Below are 15,275 nucleotides of genomic sequence, written 5' to 3' on the forward strand. Positions count from 1 at the left end.
ATTGAGCTGCAGGAGTACTTCTATATTTTTGACATTAATTCTTTGTCAGTCGCTTCATTTACTATTATTTTCTACCATTCTGAAGGCTGTCTTTTCACCCTGCTTATAGTTTCCTTCATTGCACAAAAGCTTTTAAGTTTAATTAGGTCCCATTTGTTTATTTTTGCTTTTATTTCCATTATTCTGGGAGGTGGGTCATAGAGGATCCTGCTGTGATGTATGTCAGAGAGTGTTTTGCCTATGTTCTCTAGAAATTTTATAGTTTCTGGTCTTATGTTTAGATCTTTAATCCATTTTGAGTTTATTTTTGTGTATGGTGTTAGAAAGTGTTCTAGCTTCATTCTTTTACAAGTGGTTGACCAGATTTCCCAGCACCACTTGTTAAAGAGATTGTCTTTTCTCCATTGTATATTCTTGCCTCCTTTGTCAAAGATAAGGTGTCCATAGGTGTGTGGATTTATCTCTGGGCTTTCTATTTTGTTCCATTGATCCATATTTCTGTCTTTGTGCCAGTACCATACTGTCTTGATGACTGTAGCTTTGTAGTAGAGCCTGAAGTCAGGCAGGTTGATTCCTCCAGTTCCATTATTAGTTCTCAAGACTGCTTTGGCTATTAGAGGTGTTTTCTATTTCCCTACAAATTGTGAAGTTATTTGTTCTAGTTCTCTGAAAAATATCATTGGTAGGTTAATAGGGATTGCATTGAATCTATAGATTGCCTTGGGTAGATACTCATTTTCACTAGATTGATTCTTCCAATATATGAACATGGTATATTTCTCCATCTATTTGTGTCCTCTTTGATTTCTTTCATCAGTTTTTTATCGTTTTCTATATATAGCTTTTTTGTTTCTTGAGGTAGATTTATTCCTAAGTATATTATGCTTTTTGTTGCAATGGTGAGTGGAATTGTTTCCTTAATTTCTCTTTCTTTTTTTTTTTCACAGTTAAATATTTATTAAGCAAACCACCTTTCGATTAATTACATGATATCTGTGCATTTCTCTTTCTATTTTCTAACTGTTAGTGTATAGGAATGCAAGGGATTTCTGTGTGTTAATTTTATATCCTGCAATATTACCATATTCATTAATTAGCTCTAGTAATATTCTGGTGGAGTCTTTAGGGTTTTCTATGTAGAGGATCATATCATCTGCAAACAGTGAGAGTTTTACTTCTTCTTTTCCAGTCTGGATTCCTTTTATTTCTTTTTATTCTCTGACTGCTGTGGTTAAGACTTCCAAAACTATGTTGAATAGTAGTGGTGAGAGTGTGCACCCTTGCCTTGCTCCTGTTTTTAGGGGAAATGCTTTCAATATTTCACCATTAAGAAATAATGTTTCCTGTGGGTTTATCATATATGGCTTGTATTATGTTGAGGTATGTTCCTTCTATGCCTGCTTTCTGGCGGGGGGGGGGGGGGGTTTATCATAAATGGATGTTGAATTATGTCAAAGGCTTTCTCTGCATCTATTGAGAATATCATATGGTTTTTATCTCTCAATTTGTGGTGTATAACATTGATTGATTTGCAAATATTAAAGAATCCTTGCATCCCTGGGATAAAGCCCACTTGATCTTGAGGTATGATCTTTTTCATATTTTGTTTGATTCTTTTTGCTAGAATTTTGTTCAGGATTTCTGCATCTATGTTCATCAGTGATATTGGCCTGTAGTTTGCTTTTCTGTGGCATCTTTTTCTGATTTTGGTATTAGGGTGATGGTGGCCTCATACAATGAGTTTGACAGTTTACCTTCCTCTGAAATTTTCTGAAAGAGTTTGAGTAGGATATGTGTTATCTCTTCTCTAAATTTTTGGTAGAATCCATCTATGAAGCCATCTGGTCCTGGGCTTTTGTTTGTTGGAAGATTTCTGATTACAGTTTCAATTTACATGCTTGTACTGGGTCTGTTAAGATTTTCTATTTCTTCCTGGTTCAGTTTTGGAAAGTCATACTTTTCTAAGAATTTGTCCATTTCTTCCAAGTTGTCCATTTTATTTGCCTATCTTTGATGATAGTAGTCTCTTATGATCCTTTGTATTTCTGTGTTGTCTGTTGTGATTTCTCCATTTCATTTCTAATTTTGTTGATTTGATTCTTCTCAATTTTTTTCTTGATGAGTCTGTATAATGGTTTGTCTATTTTATTTATCTTCTCAAAGAACCAGCTTTTAGCTTTGTTGGTTTTTGGTATGGCCTCCTTTGTTTCTTTTTCATTTCTGCCCTAATTTTTAAGATTTATTTCCTTCTACTAACCCTGGGGTTTTTCATTTCTTCTTTTCCTCATTGCTTTATGTGTAGAGTTAGGTTATTTATTTGATTTTTCTCTTGTTTCTTAAGGTAAGCTTGTGTTGCTATGAATCTTCCCCTTAGTACCACTTTTACTGAATCCCATAGGTTTGGGGTTGTTGTGTTTTCATTTTCATTTGTTTCTATGCATATTTTGATTTCTTTTTTGATTTCTTCTGTGATTTGTTGGTTGTTTTGAAGCGGGGTATTTAGCCTCCATATGTTTGTATTTTTTTAATTAAATTTATTTATTTTAATTAGATGCTAATTACTTTACAATATTGTATTTGTTTTGCCATACATCAACATGAATCTGCCACGGGTGTACACGTGTTCCCAATCCTGAACCCCCCTCCCACCTCCCTTTTTTTTTTTTTCCTGTAGTTGACATCTAATCTTACCACATTGTAATCAGAAAAGATGCTTGGAATGATTTTAAATTTGTTGAATTTCCAAGGTTAGATTTATGGCCCAGGATGTGATCTATCCTGGAGAAGGTTCCATGTGCAATTGAGAAAAAGTTGAAATTCATTGTTTGGGGGTGAAATGTCCTATAGATATCAATTAGGTCCAACTGGTCCATTGTATCAATTAAAGGTTGTCTTTTCTTGTTAATTTTTTGTTTAGTTGTTCTATCCATAGATGTGAGTGGGGTGTTAAAGTCTCCCACTATTGTTGTGTTATTGTTAATTTCCCCTTTCATACTTGTTAGCATTTGCCTTACATATTGCAGTGCTTCTATGTTGGGTGCATATATATTGATAATTGTTATGTCTTCTTCTTGGATTGATCCTTTGATCACTATGTAGTGTCCTTCTTTGTCCTTTTCACAGCCTTTATTTTAAAGTCTATTTTATCTGATATGAGTATTGCTACACCTACTTTCTTTTGGTCTCCATTCGCATGAAATATCTCTTTCCAGCCCTTCATTTTCAGTCTGTATGTGTCCCTTGTTTTGAGGTGAGTCTCTTTTAGACTGCATATATAGGGGTCTTGTTTTTGTATCCATTCAACCAGTCATTGTCTTTTGGTTGGGGTATTCAACCCATTTATGTTTAAGGTGATTATTGATAAGTATGATCCCATTGTCATTTACTTTGTTGTTTGGGGTTCGAATTTATACACCCTTTCTGTGTTTCCTGTCTAGAGAAGATCCTTTAGCATTTGTTGGAGAGCTGGTTTGGTGGCGCTGAATTCTCTCAGCTTTTGCTTGTCTGTAAAGCTTTTGATTTCTCCTTCATATCTAAATGAGATCCTTGCTGGGTACAGTAAATTGGGTTATAGATTTTTCTCTTTCATCACTTTAAGTATGTCCTGCCATTCCCTTCTGGTCTGAAGAGTTTCTATTGAAAGATCAGCTGTTATCCTTATGGGAATCCCCTTGTGTGTTGTTGCTTTTAATATTTGTTCTTTGTGTTTGATCTTTGTTAATTTGATTAATATATGTCTTGGGGTGTTTTGCCTTGGGTTTATCCTGTTTGGGACTCTTGGTTTCTTGGACTTGAGTGGCTATTTCCTTCCCCATTTTAGAGAAGTTTTCAACTATTATCTCCTCAAGTATTCTCTCATAGCCTTTCTTTTTGTCTTCTTCTTCTGGGATTCCTAAAATTTGAATGTTGGGGTGTTTAACATTGTCCCAGAGGTCTCTGAGGTTGTCCTCATTTCTTTCACATTTTTTCTTTTTTCCTCTTTGCTTTATTTATTTCTACCATTTTATCTTCCACCTCACATATCCTCTCTTCTGCCTGAGTTATTCTACTGTTGGTTCCCTCTAGAGTGTTTTTGATCTCAGTCATTGCATTATTCATTATTGATTGACTCTTTTATTTCTTGTAGGTCCTTGTTAAACATTTCTTGCACCTTCTCAGTCATTGTCTCCAGACTATTTATCTGTAATTCCATTTTGTTTTCAAGATTTTGGATCATCTTTACTATCATTATTCTGAATTCTTTTTCAGGTAGACTCCCTATCTCCTCCTCTTTGGTTTGGTGGGCATTTATCATGCTCCTTTACCTGATGAATATTTCTCTGCCTTTTCATCTTGTTTAGATTGCTGTGTTTGGGGTGTCCTTTCTGTATGCTGGAAGTTTGTGGTTCCTCTTTATTGTGGATGTTCCTCCCTGTGAGTGGGGTTGGACGAGTGGCTTATGGTTAGGCTTATGGTTAGGGAAGCCTGTGTCGGTGTTCTGGTGGGTGGAGCTGGGTCTCTTGTCTCTGGAGTGCAATGAAGTGTCCAGTATGAGTTTTGAGGTGTCTATGGGTTTGTTGTGGCTTTAGGCCACCTGTATTTTAATGCTCAGGGTTATGTTCCTGTGTTGCTGGAAAATTAGCTTGGTATGTCTAGCTAGGAAACTTGTTGGCTCTTGGGTGGAGCTTGGTTCCAGTGTAAGTATGGAGGCTTTTGGTGAGCTCTTGTTGATTAATGTTCCCTAGAGTCAGGAGTTTTCTGGTGTTCTCAAGTTTTGGATTTAAGCCGCCTGCCTCTGGCTTTCAGTCTTATTCTTACAGTAGCCTCAAGACTTCTCCATCCATACAGAACCAATGATAAAACATCTAGGATGTCCCTCCATAGTGAGGGACACCCAGAGAGGTTCACAGAGTGACATGGAGAAGAGAAGAGGGAGGAGGAAGATAGAGGTGACCAGGAGGAGAAGTTCAGTTCAGTTCAGTCACTCATTCGTGTCCAATTCTTTGCAACCCCATGAATCGCAGCACACCAGGCCTCCCTGCCCATCACCAACTCCCGGAGTTCACTCAAACTTACATCCATTGAGTCGGTGATGCCATCCAGCCATCTCATCCTCTGTTGTCCCCTTTGCCTCCTGCCCCCTATCCCTCCCAGCATCAGAGTCTTTGGAGAAGAGGGGGAATCAAAAGGGGAGAGAGCAATCTAGCCAGTAATCAATTCCCTATGTGCTCTCCACAGTCTAGAACCCTCAGAGAGGTTCACAGAGTTACATAGAGAAGAGAAGAGGGAGGAAGGAGATAGAGGTGACCAGGAGGAGAAGAGGGGAAGTCAAAAGGTGAGAGACAGATCTAGCCAGTAATCAGTTCCCCAAGTGTTCTCCACAGCCTGGAACACCCAAAGAGATTCACAGTGTTGGGTAGAGAAGACAAGGGGGAGGGAGGTGATAGTGGTGACCTAGGGGGAAAAAAGGAGAGTCAAAAGGGGGAGAGAGCAATCAAGCCAGTAATCTCACTCCTAAGTAAAAATGGGTACTGAAGGTTGAATTCTTAAAGGTACAAAATTGATAACAAATACCAAAAAGCAAAGATTAAAAATCTAGAGTAGACGTTAGACTCTCAAAAATACAATATTAAAAAAAAATCACAAAAATTATAAAATATATATATGAAATTTGCTTTAAAAATAGGGTCTTTTTTTGCAAGGTAATAGGTTATAAAAATGAAAATTAAAGGAATAATAAAGAACTTAAAAATAAATTTTTTAATTAAAAAATGATAATAGTAAAATATATATAGGAATTTCTCTGGAACTGTTGAGGGCAGTGTGGGGCCAGTTCAGTTTCAGATAGTTCCTTGTTCCAGCTTATACTTCTTCTTAAGGTCTAAAGGCCCCTTCTAATATAGTCAGTGCTAACTACAGGGTTTTAATCTGTTGCACCTGTAACTTCCAAAGTGGTTCCCTCTTCTTTATTTTGGGTTCCTCTGTTTGCAAGTCTCTTCAGTGTCTAATTTCCTCTCTGACACAAAGGGGAGAAGGTGGTCACTTATTTAGGCTCACTTGTTCAGTTGTGCTGTGGAGAGGGAAGAAGTGAAGTGAAGTGGCTCAGTCTCTTGGCAACCCCGTGGACTGTAGTTTACAAGGCTCCTCTGCCCATGGAATTTTCCAGGCAAGAGTACTGGAGTGGGTTGCCATTTCCTTCTCCAGGGGATCTTCCCAACCCAAGGATCGAACTCAGGTCTCCCGCATTGCGGGCACACACTTTACCATCTGAGCCACCAGGGAAGAGGAACGCTGCAAACAAATATCACTGGCATTTTGGGGGATTGCTTGCAGTGTCTGGGCCACACTGGGTTTGCCCCAGCTCACAGTGCATATGCTTTCCCAGTCTACACTGCTCAGGCTCCAGGTTGCTCTGCAGGGGAATTGTCCAAAGCAGGCCCTGGGTTGCGTGCACTTTGCAGGTCTAAGCCACTCAAATTCAGGTTCTCGGTTACTCCACAAAGGCACAGACTTGGTTGGGCCTGCATTTTATGCCCTTCCCAGGCCTGAGCAGCTCAGTCAACCAGGTGCTTGGCAAGCACACTCTCCCAGGTGGGTGGTGCATCTTATCACCTCCCAGTCCCAGCCCCTCAGTTTCCTGGGTGTGCCACGAAAGTGCAACCTCAGGTGTGCCGTGTGTCTCCTCTGGGGAGCTAATCTCTGACTGCGACCCTCCTGGAAGAGGTCAACCATCCAGGATCTCAGGAAGACTTGTTAGCAATTGGGAACCTGCTTCCAGTTTGGTGGAGGATGCCATCTCTGGAGCCAAGATTGCCCCTTGCCTTCCTGCTCTTGCTGTCACCAGCCTGCCTCTCAGCCTCTGGTGGGTGGAGGGGCTAGTCTGCAGCTGGCTAGCTTTCCTCTGGTATTCGCTCAGTCCTTTTTTCTGTGAGTTGGCTAGGCTGTACCTTAGAGCTTTTCATGGGAAAGTTCTCTCTCTCTCTCTTTTTTCTCTCTGGCTATCCCACAATTTGGGTTGCTATCTCACATTAGCTCCCTCAGATTGCCCTCAGGGTATACAGGCCTGGTCCTTACCCTAAGCATGCAGCCCATACCTTCCTGTAGAGCCCCCACTTGCAGCTGGCGGACACAAGCATCAAGGACTACTTCTCCACTGGGAGTTGCAGTTAGGTGCATTATTTGTGGGGTTTTTGTTTTTTTCCCCTCCCAGTTATGATGGCCTCTGAGATTCCAAAACTCCTCACAGACCCACCAGTGAGAGGGTTTCCTGGTGTTTGGAAACTTCTCCTCCTTCACGACTCCCTCCCCCAGATGGGTGTCTGTCCCTAACTCTTGTCTCACTTTTTATCTTTTATATTTTGTCCTACCTGCTTTCAAAGAGAATGGGTTGCTTTCTGGGTGCCGGGTATCTTCTGCCAGGGTTTAGAAGTTATTCTGTGGAATTTGCTCAGTGTTCAAATGATCTTTTGATGAATTTGCAGGAGAGAAAGTGGTCTCCCCATCCTATTCCTCCACCATCTTAGAACTACCTCCCTGTCTCTGCTGTTTAATATGCTGTCTGCTTCTGCTGCTGCTGCTGCTGCTAAGTCGCTTCAGTCGTGTCCGACTCTGTGTGACCCCATAGACAGCAGCCCACCAGGCTCCCCATCCCTGGGATTCTCGAGGAAATCACACTGGAGTGGGTTGCCATTTCCTTCTCCAATGCATGAAAGTGAAAAGTGAAAGTGAAGTCGCTTAGTCATGTCTGACCCTCAGCGACCCCATGGACTGCAGCCTTCCAGGCTCCTCCATCCATGGGATTTTCCAGGCAAGAGTACTGGAGTGGGGTGCCATTGCCTTCTCCAAATATGCTGTCTAGGTTTAATATACTGTCTGATGCACATAGAAGTGCATAAAATATAGCTACCAGGTTTAGATAATTCCAGGGAAGCCCCTTATAAAAGCAAACACAGGTAACCAGGGCCAAAGTCAAGAAATAGAACTTTGCCAGCCTTCCAGCATACAACCACCGGTGTTCCTCCGAATCACAACCCACACCCTCCCCTATGGATATAGTCATTATCTTGACTTTATGATAATCATTTCTAAAATGCTTTTTTATAAACATGACTTTACAGCTTCTGTATGCATTCCTAAGCAATACAGTTTATTTGAAGTTGTGTCAATGGAATCATACTGCATGCTCCCTTTTATGACCTGCTTCTCTCATTCTATATCATATTTATTTGAGAGACTCATCCATCTTGTTGGAGAAGGCAATGGCACTCCACTCCAGTACTCTTGCCTGGAAAATTCCATGGACGGAGGAGCCTGGAAGGCTGCAGTCCATGGGGTCGCTGAGGGTCAGACATGACTGAGCGACTTCACTTTCACTTTTCACTTTCATGCATTGGAGAAGGAAATGGCAACACACTCCAGGATTCTTGCTTGGAGAATCCCAGGGACAGCGGAGCCTGGTGGGCTGCCATCTATGGGGTCACACAGAGTCGGACATGACTAAAGCAACTTAGCAGCAGCAGCAGCATCCATCTTGTGCCTATTAGCCTTAGACCTTTTGTCTCCATCATTGCTTAGCATTCCAATGCATGATTTTAGCAAAGTAATTGTAATATGATTGTACCATTTTACACTGGATGAACACTGGGCTGTTTTTAGCTTTTAATCATGAACAATGATGCAATTAACATTCTTGGGCATTTTTCATGGGACTCATGTTTAAAAGTCTCTTGGGTATATATGCAAGAACAGAATCACTGCCCCATGGAGTATACATATCTTCAGCTTTTCTACATGGTGCCAAATTGTTTTCTGTAGTGATTGTACCAACTTACAGTCTCAGCAGCAACATAGAGAGTTCCTCTGCCTGCACATCTTCATCTACACCAAGTATTGCCGGAATTTAATTTACTTGTTTTCCTCTACTATTAAGTTTTTGCACATTCTCACGTTTATGAACATTTTGGACATTCTCTTCTATGAAAAGCCTGTTCATGTTCAACTCTTTCACCATTTTTATATTCTATTTCCCATCTTGTTTTTACTGATATAGTGAATTATTTATGTGTTTTAAATACCAATCCATTGGTGGTTATATGTGTGGCTAAAATAATCTTTCACTTTGTTGTTTGTATTTTCTCTTCTGTGCTGTGCTTTGTGAACAGACTTTGATTAAGACATGCTTAATTATATAACATACCTAATGATAGCATAGTCAAACTTTATCATTCTTTTCCTTATGGCTAGTGCTTTTCTGTTTCAACAAATCTGTCCCTGCCCTGGGGCCATGAAACTATTCCCTATATTGTTTTATGAAATACTTATGGTTTTGCCTCTCACAGTTAGGTAATAATCCACCTACAAGTGATGTCTGTGTATAGTGTTGAGTATGGTTTCTTTCTTTCTTTTTTTTTTTTTTTAATGTGAATATCTGATTGTTTCAGTGAACCACTTATTGAAAAGTCTGCCCTTTTCCAACTGATTTGCAGTTCTGCATGTGTCATAAATCAAACGTCTACCTATGCATGGGCTAGTTTGTGGACTCTCTATTAAGTACCATGGCTCTATTTATCTGTCTACTTAAAATACCATAAATTAATCCCTACAGTTCTACAGCCAATTCTGTTATTTGGATAAGGACAGTCAACTCTACCTTGTTCTTTGAGAATGTCTAGGTTATTTTCTGCCTCTCTTGCTGCTGCTGCTGCTGCTAAGCCGCTTCAGTCGTGTCTGACTCTGTGCGACCCCATAGACAGCAGCCCACCAGGCTCTGCGGTCCTTGGGATTCTCCAGGCAAGAACACTGGAGTGGGTTGCCATTTCCTTCTCCAATGCATGAAAGTGAAAAGTGAAAGTGAAGTTGCTCAGTCGTGTCCAACTCTTAGCGACCCCATGGACTGCAGCCTACCAGGCTCCTCTATCCATGGGATTTTCCAGGCAAGAGTACTGGAGTGGGGTGCCATTGCCTTCTCCATTGCCTCTCTTGAATCCTTTTCAAATATCAATTCATCAGAAAAAATTCAACCAAAATCTCATTTAGGGTTCTAATTGGGACTGCATTGCACTTTTAGATTTTACTTCTTGTCTATAATATAGAATGTTATTGAACAGATATGGTGTGGCTTTCCTTTTAATAAAAACTTCATTAATATGTCCCAATAATATTTCATTTTTCCCATAAGAGCATTTTATCCTAGGCACTTCATATTTTACAAATACTGCCTTTGAAATTTTCATTTTGTAAATGCGTTGCTGGTAAATAGAATAAAATTGACTTCTGAATGTTAATATTTTATCCTATAAACAGGCACCTAAACTCTTTTATTGATTCTACTAATTTGTCTGTAAATACCTGTAGAATTTAATGTACAGAATTATATCATATACAAATAGTACCAGTTTCACGTCTTCCTTTCCAAGCATTTTGTTCCTTCTTTTCCCACCTACTATACTTTCTGGTATACAAAGAATGCTTAAACTACCGAACAATTGCGCTCATCTCACATGCTAGTAAAGTAATGCTCAAAATTCCCCAAGCCAGGCTTCAGCAATATGTGAACTGTGAACTTCCTGATGTTCAAGCTGGTTTTAGAAAAGGCAGAGGAACCAGAGATCAAATTGCCAACATCCGCTGGATCATGGAAAAAGCAAGAGAGTTCCAGAAAAACATCTATTTCTGTTTTATCGACTATGCCAAAGCCTTTGACTGTGTGGATCACAATAAACTGTGGAAAATTCTGAAAGAGATGGGAATACCAGAACACCTGACCTGCCTCTTGAGAAATTTGTATGCAGGTCAGGAAGCAACAGTTAGAACTGGACATGGAACAATAGACTGGTTCCAAATAGGAAAAGGAGCACATCAAGGCTGTATATTGTCACCCTGCTTATTTAACTTATATGCAGAGTACATCATGAGAAACGCTGGACTGGGAGAAACACAAGCTGAAATCAAGATTGCTGGGAGAAATATCAATAACCTCAGATATGCAGATGACACCACCCTTATGGCAGAAAGTGAAGAGGAACTAAAAAGCCTCTTGATGAAAGTGAAAGTGGAGAGTGAAAATGTTGGCTTAAAGCTCAACATTCAGAAAACAAAGATCATGGCATCCGGTCCCATCACTTCATGGGAAATAGATGGGGAAACAGTGTCAGATTTTATCTTTTTGGGCTCCAAAATCACTGCAGATGGTGACTGCAGCCATGAAATTAAAAGACGCTTACTCCTTGGAAGGAAAGTTATGACCAACCTAGATAGCATATTCCAAAGCAGAGACATTACTTTGCCAACAAAGGTCTGTCTAGTCAAGGCTATGGTTTTTCCAGTGATCATGTATGGATGTGGGAGTTGGACTGTGAAGAAGGCTGAGTGCCGAAGAATTGATGCTTTTGAACTGTGGTGTTGGAGAAGACTGTTGAGAGTCCCTTGGACTGCAAGGAGATCCAACCAGTCCATTCTGAAGGGGTTTAGCCCTGGGATTTCTTTGGAAGGAATGATGCTAAAGCTGAAACTCCAGTACTTTGACCACCTCATGCGAAGAGTTGACTCATTGGAAAAGACTCTGATGCTGGGAGGGATTGGGGACAGGAGGAGAAGGGGACAACAGAGGATGAGATGGCTGGATGGCATCACTGACTCGATGGACGTGAGTCTGAGTGAACTCCGGGAGTTGGTGATGGACAGGGAGGCCTGACGTGCTGCGATTCATGGGGTCGCAAAGAGTCAGACACGACTGAGCGACTGATCTGATCTGATCTGATCTGATACTTTCTAGGTGATAGCGGACATTCTTACTTGATGAAACTCTCAAAAGAAAGCTTTTAGTAATTCCAAGAATGATATTTGTTGTAGGTGTTGTGTTCTGTAGCAATCTGGATCCAATAGTTGAAAACTTCCCTAAAATGGGGAAGGAAATAGCCCCTCAAGTCCAAGAAACCGAGAGAGTTCCAAACAGGATAAACCCAAGGTGAAACACCCCAAGACACATATTAATCAAATTTACAAAGATCAAACACAAAGAACAAATATTAAAAGCAACAAGGGAAAATAACAACACCCAAGGGGATTCCCATAAGGATAACAACTGATCTTTCAATAGAAACTCTTCAGGCCAGAAGGGAATGGCAGGACATACTTAAAGTGATGAAAGAGAAAAATCTATAACCCAATTTACTGTACCCAGCAAGGGTCTCATTCAGATATGAAGGAGAAATCAAAAGCTTTACAGACAAGCAAAAGCTGAGAGAATTCAGTGCTACCAAACCAGCTCTCCAACAAATGCTAAAGGATCTTCTCTAGACAGGAAACACAGAAAGGGTGTATAAACTTGAACCCAAAACAACAAAGTAAATGACAATGGGATCATACTTATCAATAATCACCTTAAATGTAAATGGGTTGAATATCCCAACCAAAAGACAATGACTGGTTGAATGGATACAAAAACAAGACCCCTATATATGCAGTCTAAAAGAGACCCACCTCAAAATAAGGGAAACATACAGACTGAAAATGAAGGGCTGGAAAAAGATATTTCATGCGAATGGAGACCAAAAGAAAGTAGGAGTAGCAATACTCATATCAGATAAAATAGACTTTAAAGTAAAAGCTGTGAAAAGAGACAAAGAAGGACACTACATAATGATCAAAGGATCAATCCAAGAAGAAGATATAACAATTATCAATATATATGCACCCAACATAGCACCACAATATGTAAGGCAAATGCTAAAAAGTGGTGTTGGAGACGACTCTTGAGAGTCCCTTGTACTGCAAGGAGATCCAACCAGTCCACTCTAAAGGAGATCAGTCCTGGGTGTTCATTGGAAGGACTGATGTTAAAGCTGAAACTCCAATACTTTGGCCACCTCATGCAAAGAGTTGACTCATTGGAAAAGACCCTGATGCTGGGATGCATTGGGGGCAGAAGGAGAAGGGGACAGCAGAGGATGAGATGGCTGGATGGCATCACCGACTCGATGGACATGAGTTTGAGTAAGCTCTGGGAGTTGGTAATGGACAGGGAGGCCTGGTGTGCTGCAAATCATGGGGTCACAAAGAGTTGGACACGGCTGAGTGACTGAACTGAACAAGTATGAAAGGGGAAATAACAATAACACAATAATAGTGGGAGGCTTTAATATGCCACTCAAACCTATGGATAGATCAACTAAACAGAAAATTAACAAGGAAACACAAACTTTAAATGATACAGTGGGGCCCACCCCAGGCTGACAGTGAGCCGAGGGGTTAAGATGCTGGCCAGGCCCTGGGCTTATGGAGCCATGAATGGGGCAGGATTGGGCCCTCTCTGGCAGGCACGAGTATCCCGCCTCATCTCCTTCAGCACAACCCACCACCTCCACAGCAAATTTCTTAGTAATGAAGAAAACTTGAAATTATTTGGGAAGTACAACAACCCAAATGGCCATGGGCACAATTATAAAGTTGTGGTGACAGTATATGGAGAGATTGTTCCTGTTACAGGAATGGTCATGAATTTGACTGACCTCAAAGAGTATATGGAGAAGGCAATTATGAAGCCCCTTGATCATAAGAATCTGGATTTAGATGTGCTGTATTTTACAGACATTGTAAGCACAACAGAAAATGTAGCCGTATATATCTGGAAAACCTCCATAAATTTCTTCATGTGGAAGTTCTTTATAAAGTAAAAGTATATGAAACTGACAATAATATTGTAGTCTGTAAAGGAGAATAACTCTTAGAGATTAATTTCCATCCATATTTGAAGATCTTTATCCCCTTGAACAATTAAGAAGTCATCACCTAACTGTTGCACTTCTGCATTGTGTTCTGGAATCATTGTGAATGAGTCCTGTTCTAGACTCAAATCTATTTTAAAACCAAATTTGTAATGTATTCTGAGTATCATATAAAGAGTCTTTCAACTATAGATTAAAATCACTTCAGCAAAATGTTCTGGTAGAACATTCTGTAGAATAATTTGGAAGCAAAAGAAATCTGTTTTTTTTTTTTTCCCCATTATCTCATTTTTAGTATTCATTTTTTCCCTTGTATAATATAAATGGCAAAAATGTTTATAAGACTGACAGTAGGTGAATCTTATAAAAAATACCAGGGACCACAAAGTCTAGAAACAGAGATTACGTAATATTTCTAGTAGATTGAGCTCCCTTGATTACTTCTAGGATATGCTAAACATGTTTCACTGGAAAAGGGAATGGCAAACCACTTCAGCATTCTTGCCTTGAGAACCCCATGAATAGTGTGAAAAGGCAAAAGATATGACACAGAAAGATGAAATCCCCAGGTCAGTAGGTGCCCAATATGCTGCTGGAGAAGAGTGGAGAAATAACTCCAGAAGGAATGAAGAGGCTGAGCCAAAGTAAAAAAAAAAAACGCCCAGCTGTGGATGTGTCTGGTGGTGAAAGTAAAGTCTAATGCTGTAAAGAACAATATTGCATAGGAACCTGGAATGTTAGGTCCATGAATCAAGGTAAATTGGAAGTGGTCTGACAGGAGATGGCAAGAGTGAACGTTGGCATTTTAGGAATCAGTGAACTAAAATGGACTGTAAAGGGCTAATTTAATTCAGATGACCATTATATCTACTACTGTGGACACGAATCCCTTAGAAGAAGTAGAGTAGCTCTCATAGTCAACAAAAGAGCCTGAAATGCAGTACTTGGGTACAATCTCAAAAATGACAAAATGATCTCTGTTCATTTCCAAGGCAAACCATTCAGTATCAAAATTCATTACAATATCAGTAATCCAAGTCTATGCCCCAACCACTAATGCTGAAGAAGCTGAGGTTGAACGGTTCCATGAAGATCTATAAGACCTTCTAGAACGAACACCAAAAAAGATATCTTTTTCATCATAGGGGACTGGAATGCAAAAGTAGGAGGTTATGAGATACCTGGAGTAATAGACGAGTTAGGCTTTGGAGTCGGAGAAGGCAATGGCACCCCACTCCAGCACTCTTGCCTGGAAAATCCCATGGATGGAGGAGCCTGGTAGGCTGCAGTTCATGGGGTCGCTAAGGGTCAGACACAACTGAGTGACTTCCCTTTCACTTTTCACTTTCATGCATTGGAGAAGGAAATGGCAACCCACTCCAGTGTTCTTGCTTGGAGAATCCCAGGGACGGGGGAGGCTGGTGGGCTGCGGTCTATGGGGTCACACAGAGTCGGACACGACTGAAGCGACTTAGCAGCAGCAGCAGGAGCAGGCTTTGGAGTACAAAATGAAGCAGGGCAAAGGCTAACAGAGTTTTGCCAAGAGAATGCACCAGTTATAGTGAACAGCCT

At 40.4% G+C, this 15,275-nt stretch overlaps 1 pseudogene; it reads left to right on the forward strand.

Annotated features, from left to right (window-relative positions):
• The first annotated feature begins 13,262 nt into the window (after positions 1-13,262).
• LOC139181716 (6-pyruvoyl tetrahydrobiopterin synthase pseudogene) lies at positions 13,263-13,867 on the forward strand (annotated as a pseudogene).
• Positions 13,868-15,275: the final 1,408 nt, after the last annotated feature.

The sequence above is a fragment of the Bos indicus genome, chromosome X (genome assembly GCF_029378745.1).
Source record: "Bos indicus isolate NIAB-ARS_2022 breed Sahiwal x Tharparkar chromosome X, NIAB-ARS_B.indTharparkar_mat_pri_1.0, whole genome shotgun sequence".
NCBI lineage: Eukaryota > Metazoa > Chordata > Mammalia > Artiodactyla > Bovidae > Bos > Bos indicus.